The sequence below is a fragment of the Merops nubicus genome, unplaced genomic scaffold (genome assembly GCF_000691845.1).
Source record: "Merops nubicus isolate BGI_N331 unplaced genomic scaffold, ASM69184v1 scaffold18116, whole genome shotgun sequence".
In the NCBI taxonomy this organism is placed as follows: Eukaryota; Metazoa; Chordata; class Aves; order Coraciiformes; family Meropidae; genus Merops; species Merops nubicus.
The window spans coordinates 113,556-123,155 of record NW_008617165.1 but is presented as its reverse complement, the minus strand read 5'-3'; positions in this window follow the sequence as shown (position 1 = coordinate 123,155).

Below are 9,600 nucleotides of genomic sequence, written 5' to 3'. Positions count from 1 at the left end.
GAAAACCACGTGCTCATTTCTCATCTCTGCCTTTTATAACCGTGACAAAAATAGGCCAAAGCAGTGAGTGCACAGCCCAAGCTGGCCTTGTGTAGCACCATGCTGTGGAGCAGCAGCACAGCTGGAGGACTCAAGTCATGGTTGTGTAGCTGGCAAGTGTTCTCTTTGTCTTTTTTTTTTTTTTTTTCATGTGGGTCTCCTAAGCCTGCTGTTATTGCAGAGGTGCTGATCTTGGTCCTCAATTAAATACCCCTGGGCACATAAGGATTTTTTAACATTTTTGAATAAAAGTCCCATGCAAAGAGTGTGATCTGTGCCCTAAGCAGATGTCTGTTGGCAGTGAGGGATCTCAAGTTCCCAAAAATGCAACTAATGGGTGGGTGACATGAAAACATCCATAACAGATATTCACAGTTGCTGTAAACTGGTACAGTTCCTGTGACTTACATCAGACAATAAGAGCTTGCTCTTCTACTTCAGTTGAGGATATGTGCCAGTAGCAACAATCTCCAGAGGTGGAGTGAGGGAAGAAAGTGCTCTGGGGAACAGTTTGTGATATTGTGGTATTTCACCCAAAGCCACTTCTTACTCCATGTGTCAAGCACAACTTACTCCTTTGTGTAATTAACCAGCAAAGTGGAGTTACCTATTCTGATGATTTTAAACTTAATGAGGAAAGGAAACATGGGTGGTGACACAGCTGCAGCACGTGGCACGTGGTGAATCCCTCTTCAGCTCTGCACGGGGAGGCCTGCGGCTGTCAAAGCTTTCTCTAGGTCATCATAGATTACTCTGACATAGATCTGTTGTAAATGGGTAATGTGTCTTAACAGCAACATCGTGTCTGGGGAGCTTGTATCTGCTTTGATTTCTGCCCATACTCTTCAAAGCCCACCAAAGGAGAGCCTACACATGCATACTGACACAATTCAGGTAAGATTCATGAGTTGACACGGGGTAAAATACAACTAAAGCAAATAGTTTCAGAACTCTTGTCACTCTTTTCAAGCAAACTCTTACACTGGGAAATTGATACTGCTGCATGCTGCATTAAATCAGTAGAACCTACCATAAGCTCTGAGGTCTCCAGCAGCAAATCAGTGTGATGTGAATCATCATGTTTTCTTGCTGGACCATCAGGCACCACGAGGAAGAGTCTGAGTGGATTTTGCTACCTGTGGTAAGTTGAAGGATCTTTCATTGTGTTGATATTCCTTCTATGTTTTATATTGATTCAGAGGAGCTGGATGCACTGCATTGATAAGATGCCATCTGAAGCATTTTTGGCCAGCATTCTTGGCAGACATGCAAGGATAGGCTTCCTGATCTCCCCAGGCCACTTGGTAAGCAAAAGGTCTCTATCAACAGGGGTAGTGCCAACCCTTGTAAGGCTGCCCAGCATAGACCCCAAGTATTGTCTCTGCTTGTGGGTATAATGCTGGAAAGGGGCTACATCTCAGGTGAGAGTTGATGGTACATCAATTAGGAAATTATGTTTGTCCCCGTCTGCTGCACAAGTGAGTGAGGAGAATTGTGCTAGTACTGCTGTGCGGAGGTAGTTTAGGGCTCCCAGGGGCTGTGTTCAGCCTACGATCAGTCCTATCCACCTGGACTACTACAGCACATACGATGCTTGGAGGGAGATAAACAATTGAGGCCATCTGTGACACCTCGAGTGAAGATCAGAAGTAGGCAGGATGAAGACACAGCTGTTACAGGACTTGGCTGAGGTTTGGAAGGAAGCTGTGGCTCTTCCAGAGTCATTTCAAGCCTGCTTTCCCAGCCAAGCTTAGCTATCATTAAATCTTAGGTTGATGGGGACATAGAGCAGCTTGCCATCCAAGAAAATGCTTTTGAGGGGTTTGGGGATGTGTGCTTGTGTTTTTAAGTTACTCCCTCTACTACCATTGATTGCAAGGACCTTGCTGGGGATTGCAACTTTCCTTCTAAGCAGAGTCCTCAGTGCTCAGCAGGAGTAAGCAATCACTTCTGAAGTTAAATGATAAATACTGAAAGGGGGGAAAGCAGCACAGGTGGAGAGCTGTGGTGCAACCTGGAGTGTGAAAACATCAGTTGCTTCAGGTGTTGGAGCCAGGGATGTCCCATATCAGAGGTAGAGGAGCAAGCTGTGAACACAGTGGAGGAGACCTGATCTGGTAAGCTGTGACCCAAAATTCCTCCTCATTCCATCGCTGAGACAGGCTCTGTGTTTCCCCGTACTGCAAAAGGGGTAGGTGAAACCATCTCAGGTGGTTCCCTAGGACGTTTTATTCTTCATCCTGCATGGCTCAGGTGGGCATGATGCCCAGCTTGCTCTCCTCCTGCTAGTGATTACAGCTTGCTCCCTGCCAGATGCTGCCCAGCTCTGCAACCCAGCAGGGGAACGGGCTGGAGCTTCACAGCAACAGCTCCTCGTCCTGGAACGAGAGCAGTGCCCTTATCTGGGGCTTCACCCATGCCTCTGCTGTCTCTGTTTGATGATCTCACCTAGGTATTTTCCTCTTTCTTGTACAATTCCTTGTTCATAGCTTAAGGAAATGCATATGGGAGCTGAGGGAGTCTAGAACCACCAAGGGCATTTGTCCAATTGGCGTGGGGCTGCAAAGTCCTCCTTACACAAAGACCCTTAGTGCCTGTGTCGTGTGTCTTTCTCTGTAGCATACCAACCACTGGTAGTTCTGGAAGAGGAGGATGTTGTGAAATAATTAATGGAAGTGCTTCTCTCATTTGCTGCGTGTTAGGCAGTGTGGCAATTCTGAGATCAGTGCAGAAAGCAGCAATGTCTCTGCCACGGCAACATCCAGGGGTGCCAAAAAAAGCCATAAAGATGAAAAGAGTGTGTGTATCTGAGTGTGCAACATGGGAGAAAGGACTGAGCTGGGAGCATGGCACAGATGGTCCAGTTCACCTGCAAGACAGGAGTGGACACTACTTCCCAACCAATGCCAGAGGAGAGCTCTAGGGACAGGAGTGGGTTTTGCTTCTGGATGGCAGCTCATCAAAACCTTGGGCTACATCCTTGGCTGATGCTGCCATCATTGCTTGGTGAGAGTCCAGTGTCAGAAAGTCACCCTTATGGTTGGGTTGAAGTCCTACCTCATGGTCACCCTGTCTACCAGCAAAAGGGAAATTGTCTCTAGAGGAAGCAAAATTACCCACTGGAATCCCTGCAGTCTGTAATAAATATTTGGGGTGTAAAAAGCTAACAAAATGGAATTGAGTCAGATAGGAAAGTGAAATCTGCCTTTTTTTTTTTAACTTGAAAACAGTGACATCAGCAAGGCTGCGGTGTCTGGGAGCAGTCTGAATAAAAATGTGGATGCATTTAGGAGTGATGGTATTTGTACAAGAGATGTTCAAAGGGCTGAAGTCCTCGGTCTCTTTAATTAGTCATAGGAGCAAACATCACTGGCTTTCTGTGAAAAACAGATTGTTGCTGTTCTGTCTTTCTAAATACATGTCCTGTTTTCCCCTTAGTATATTTCATTGTAAAATACAATAGGAAAGCTTTAAAAGTCTTTATTAGCTAGCAGATGGTTTTGCAAGTCATTTTAATGAGATGAAGAGAACTTTAATGGCAGACACTTAAAGTTGTGCTTAGATAGACTGTTGCCTTCGGAAAAATCTCAGAACCGTTTTCTCCTTGGTTTTGGCAGAGCTTGGCACCAGATATGTACAAGGAAATAGAAGGGGATGATTTACACTGACTGATTCCCTCCCGAGAGTGGTTTTACATCAGTGTAACATCGTTGAGTTCCACAGTCATGCCATGATTTATAGAGGTGCAAAGGGAGAGGGAAATGTCATTAACTTGATGCAGTTCAGGAGAAGGATTACATTTCTCATATACTTGCCTCATTCCATTGCCACGGTCAAGAGAGATTTTGGGGAAGTTTATAGGCAGCCCCCGTGCAGGGCAGTCGTGTGCCAACTCCTTCTGGGCATCTCTGTCCAGATAGCATCATCATCAGCTTGTGGCAATAGGAAAAAGGAGGTGGTAGAGTCCTGAGACCCTGTCCATGGGGGACAGCCTTCCAAGTCCTGTCTTCTTTCTCCCTTGCTAAATTTTGTGAGGTATAAGATGCTTGTGCTGAAAGCAGGTAGAAATGTGGTTGTTCTCAAAAAAAAAAAACCACCTTTCCAAGGTCTTGATGGTTGTTCCAGGCTTGTATTTCTCACTTGAGCAACCAATGCCATACTCTGTGGAGCTGTCTCATAATGAGTATATTCACATCTGGAACACCCAACCCATGACAAGGAGGGTTTATAACCCTTTAAATATGCGAGTTCTTGTTTGCTGACCTTCAGACCTGCTTCCTCCAAGGGTTTGTTTTGGCTGTGTAGGGTCTTGGCATCGTGGGAGCAGAGACTGGGGAGCATGTGGTGATTCATTTGCACAGCCAGAGAATTGACTGTCCCTGCACATATTAAGAGATGAATCATGCTTCACAAAAGCAATAAAAAATGCCTACTAAATGAGTAATTGCCTTGCTACCTTCTTGGTCTAGCCAACCCTTTGATCCTCCCCTGGACTGCTGACCCTGTTACACCAGGCCAAGCTTCAGTGTCAGCTTTTTGCACTGTTGGAAACCTTTGTCCTTCTAGTTTTTCTAGATCTAGCTGATCTAATCTCAACAACCTTGCAGCTAAATGCACTCCACAGGTCATTAAGGAATGCCTTCCCCTTTGTCCCCTTCGTAGTGTCTTGGATCACCTACAGGCCAGCAAGTCACAACATGCTGTAATGTATCTAGGAGCTATGGTGATGGACTTGTTAGAAATGCCTTCACCAATATATAGAAGGGAAAACAGAAAAGTTTGCTGTGACATTAACACTCAGCAGAGGAGAATTTCTCTTATTTGTGGGCCTCAAGGACCCTCACAGTTGCTCTGAAAAGCCCTGCGATCTCTGAAGGCTTGAGATGAAGAAGGTTCCTTCTAAAGGCGGTGTGTCTCCCTGTCCCTTTGCTCAGGAGGAGCTTGGGGAGGAGCTCAGGGTGAACCACCTTTCAGGATCTCAAAGGTGCATCTGTATCAAGGAAAGTACCAGCTCTTAATCTCCCTTGCTTTATGATACTAATAGTAAGTAGCAAGTAGGGGGCATCTGTTGTGATTTTGTCACCACCCCTACAGTCATCTCCATTAGTTCCTGGGCTGCTTTTTGGGAATCAAGACCCTTGCCACATTCTGCTGTTTCCTCTGTCCGTGGGTGGGTATTTCTGTGGATGCTTGCCCTAAAAGAAAGGGCACTTGCAAAGAGGAAGGCAGCTCCTCCATTTGCCAGAGACAGACGCAAAGCATCTGTGCCCCCAGCAGCAGATGCACTGCATGATAAGAACATCTCTTCAGCCCTGGCACGTGTCCTTCTTGTGGTCACAGGGCTGATGAGCAGCAAATTGCCATTCCCAGTGTTGTGTCTCTGGCAGAATGAAAGCCAGCCCACTCCCGCCAGCTCTGCCAGGCTCCTAATTGCAGTGGTTGCAGTACCCAGCTCCTCTCCAATTATGGCCTTGACTTGTTTGGCGGTCAGCAAGACAAAGGAGCAAAGACAGGCCTCTGCCTTTTCAGGTCAATGAAGAAAGGTCATTGTGGCTGGGCAGGTTTCCAGGCCAGGTTGTTCTGGGAGCAAACAGATCCACCTCTCCATGGTCATGCAAAAATGTACAGGGACTTGATTATCTTCTTGCTCTGTTTTGACAACACACCTTTGTTGTGGCCTGTTTAGCCCGCTGACTCCCAAATTCACCACTCCATGCTCTGAGGTGTAGGAGTGCCAGCCGTGTCCACATCAATACCTGTGGACACCTACTCTGTAGAGCTCTGGCCTCTCTAGGAACATTCTGCCTCGTTTGCTTGGTGACCCCCTGAGCTGCCTGTTTCTTTCCACGGAATATAAAGGAGCTACTGGAGTTGCTGGGACAGTGTTTACCTTGTAGGCACCAGGACTGAGATGAGGGGAGAAAATCCCATTCCCACCTGCCTCAGCCTTCATTTAAAGTCCTAATTGTTCAAAAGAGGGAGAGGTTTGCGTGCCTCCCTTCTGCTATTAACCAGCCACCATGTGCCACAAAACAAAAGAGCTTTTAATATCTATATCTAGGCTGCCTAGGCATTGTAAAACGCTGCACCATAAATATCTTAGATTATTAATTTATTTGTCACTTCAAAATAGTCAGGGGGAGCTGCAATGCTCATTGCATCCACACTTGGCATTTAAAACATGCTCATGTGACAGGCATCACAAAAACTTTGTGAGGAATGAACACGATTCCAAATGTCTGAAGCACACGTGGAATAAATGGCAGCTGGTTTGTCTGCCCTGCACAGGAGCTGCTGCTGCTCGCTGCTTCCTCTGGCATTTCCCACACTGCACTTTTGTTGCTGAGGTTGTGTCATGTCCTGGGGCATGTGCATCTTTAATTTTGGCTCCATCAATGAAATATGAAGTTCACCAAAACCAAGTTAAGCTACATCCTGAATGCTGCAGCTCTCCTCCTGTCCCTGGCCCACCGCTCTGGTGCCTATGTCCATGTGCTGTGGCTTGGACTCAGCAGCACCCTCCGGGAGCAATCCCAGGGTGCTCTGGTCCCTCCAGAAGCGGCTGCTCTAACCACTTGTGCAGCTCTTTTGACCCAGAGTCGTGGTGACCGTGAACTTTCTCCACCCCCTAAAACTGCAATATGTGTTGGATCGAGTCTCTTCCCAAGAGAGCACATGAGTTACAGTGTCATATGGAGCTGGAGATGAAAATCCTGACCAATATTGTCCCTGCAAGCTGCCCGTGCTTCACAGTGGTGATTTCCATCCTGGGGCATCCCCAGCAGCAGAGGTGCCTGGTGTTTCACTGAGGATGAGGATGTGAAGGGTGGAGATGGGAAGGCAGGAGCTCGTTAGGGACCAGGGCTAGCTTACCCTCAAACCCGGACTCAGTAACTACACTTGTGAGTCTGTGTAGGCATTTGTGCCACCCACATGTGCTGGAGAAATGCTGCATGGAGAAGGTCATGTGTAAATGAAGTTTCACCTAAAGGATCTCATTGGTTCCAGATCCACCAGTGAGATGGGGAAAGGAAAAGGGAATTTGTGCCCTTCCGTGGGGCAGAGAGTCACTACCAGGTTGGGCAGATGCTCGAGGCTCTAGGAGACACTTGTATCCCATGGAAGGCAAGCTCTTCTTATTTTAGTTGAGCAACACATCAGGCCATCTCCTGGGCAGCAGGGACGGGGTGAGTTTCTGGGCAAAAGATAAAATTTGTCAGGTCCCCTGGAAGGCGTCAAAGGTGGGTTGTGGGCACATGTGGATGGTGCTCCTTCTTGCAGGTGAGGTGTGCCATGGGGTCAGCCGGCAGGGGTGGCCTGAGGCACAGGGCAGCTGTGTGGCTGGGAGCAAAGGATGTGGCTCCCATGCCACCCTAGGGATGCTAGATGCAAGTATTTTTTAATTTCATTTCTTCCTGGCTTTTTTGTGATGGCTGTGCCTGTTTCACAGAGTCTGAGTAAGTACGTGCTGCTGTTGACGTTTCACCTTCACCTGGCTTGTGTGGGCCAAGTGTGACTTAAGGCGCATGTGTAACCTCGCTGGGACAAAGCTCTCACTGCAGGCTTGGGAGAGGGAATCAGCAAAGCTGAGGAAACCAAACAAAAAGAGTCCAGTTCCTCCCAGAACAGCTCTCTGGAAGAGCTGTGTGCGTGGGGTGAGTTTGAGCTGCCACGTGTCTGTGCCTGTGGGAACAGAGGTAGGTGTGAACTGCCCTGGGACGTGGCAGGCGACTGCACCTGGAGGAGCCCTGGCTGGGTGGGCAGCATCCAAGTGAACCAAGGCATGGAAAGCACAGGGGACACATCTGTCACGTGGGAGCTATCATCATCTTCTGCCTTGTTTTTACATGGCTGTTGGGGTTTCAAACATTTCCCTGTTGTTCATGACTGCTCAATAATGCCCATTTTTGTAGGGGGCAAAAAGGACACTATTCTCTCAGGAAACCCAAGCATCCAAGTTGTACATTGTGTTCATATTTCATTTAAAATCATGTGTGCATTTGTTTATGAAGTGAAGCGAACACGTTAGAGCCTTGTCAAGACTGTCATCTGGGTCTCCTGTGACACGCAGCCCTGGACTTTGCCCCTGCAACCAATGACCCTGTTTCCACGTCCCCTGTCCTCCTTCTTCCCATAGGGAACATTTTGGCCTTTACTTCCCTCTGGCTATTTAAAATGCAATATGCAACATGCCAGAATTGACCCTGGGGCTTGTCACTGATGCTGCAAACCTGGGGCCATGGACATACCAACATGGGAGAAGAGCCCCAGTTTGCCACTGCAGTTCCTGCCCTGGGAGAGCTGGGCTGGGGAGGTGACCAGAGAGAGATGCAGAAGTCTGGGGACATTGTCTGCTTCTGGGGATGAGGGTGTGCAGAAAGGCAGCCGGCGTGCTTGCTGCTCCCAGCTAAATTTCTTTGGAAAGATATGAGCTACATTTCTAAGTGGGCAGGTTTTATCCACCCTTTAATGCTAAACTCAAGCTTAGGGTGAAGCTGTGGTAGAAATTCCTGTGGGAATTAGTGCAGAGCCAGAATGGGAGACTCTTAAAGCTCCTTTCACTGTTTTCCAGAGCAGCACTGGAAGAGGATGGTATGTCAGCCTTAAAATGGAATTTCCTGTAATTTGTCAGTTTTCACAATTCTACAATTATTAAAATCAGAATTTTCTCTTTTTTTTTGGTTCTCTTTGCATTTGCTGGTTGCCATGAATCAGAAAGTGGCTGGAACAGCTATTTTGCTCCAATGTAATTTGATTCTTTCTCCCCCCCCTTAGTATTTGATGAGAAACCTTTGTATTTTCATGCCTTAATACAATCTGGCACGTAATTACAAATGACTCATAGATAATCTTGGTCATGGAGCTCTCTGAAATTAGATGATAATTTAGCCTGGAATTTCTGTAGAAAGAACGAAGGAAAAGACAATTATAATTATTCTAATCAAGATATCCTTTTCTTTGCCTGGGGTAGTGCTCTGTGAACTGCCAGAGGCCTGAAAGTATTTAGACCGTTTCTGCGGCTTGCTGCTTCCCAGGCAAGTGCTGCTGATCACCACGAAGCTTCCTGGCCATGACATTCCCCTAAGTGCTTCTGACAGGGAGGAGAAGATGAAATGTGCAGGGGCAGAACCACAGAGCTGTGTGCTGGGCGCGGGTGAGCAGAGCAGCCACCAAAAAGCCACACGTCAAACCCCCCGGGGCTTCCCGCTGGGAGGGACAGCAGCAAAAGGACCCTTTGTGATGATGTCCACCACCAATTCTCACACATGGGGCCCTCCTACAGAAGGGATGTCCAGGTCATGGGATGTTGAGCAAGAGAGGTCACCATGAGATACGGCCCCAAGGGGGAAGGAATTGGTTGTGTGAGGCTGTCCCTGACGTGGTGTGTGTGGCTACTAGATCTTACATCCTGGTCACTCCTGCAGTGTGGATGGAAATACAAGCAGATTGGTAGGAAAATAGAGCATTTATCTCTAGGAGAGTGTGGCTTGTCTCACCCAGTAAAGGCAAAGAGGGGATCTGAGTTCAATCTATAAATACTTCAAAGGGGCAAGCACTAGG